The following is a 471-nucleotide window of genomic DNA, read 5'->3' as shown; positions in this document are numbered from 1 at the left end:
AAAGAAAGAAAAAAGAGTCCAGCCAAGATCAGCCAACTCTCCCATAGTCTCTTGGGAAATAATATGCAGATATCTTTTAAAATCATTACACTTTAGGGTGTTTTGTTACCCAGCAATTGCCATATGATACAGTATTTTTTTTCTCTTCTAAATGTAGAAATTGAGGCTCAGAGAACTATTTTACCCAAACTCACCCAGTTTGTAAGTGGCAGAAGTTGGCCCCAGTCTGTTTTATTTCAAAGCACAATCTCCTAACACTGTACCCTACATATAGCATTCAGATGTTAGAATAATCATCTCACTGAGCTCTATACTAGACTGGCCATATATGAAGTATGATATTTAATTCTACACAAACTTATATGAATCCAGAAGAAAATACAAAGAATTTTATGATGTCTATAAACTACAAAAAAAAAAAAAACAAGAGAAGGAGAAGTTTGCTGGCCAGGTACTGAAGCTCATGCCTAT

Source organism: Cebus imitator, unplaced genomic scaffold, assembly GCF_001604975.1.
Source record: "Cebus imitator isolate Cc_AM_T3 unplaced genomic scaffold, Cebus_imitator-1.0 Scaffold33, whole genome shotgun sequence".
In the NCBI taxonomy this organism is placed as follows: domain Eukaryota; kingdom Metazoa; phylum Chordata; class Mammalia; order Primates; family Cebidae; genus Cebus; species Cebus imitator.
Note: the sequence above shows the minus strand (reverse complement) of the source record.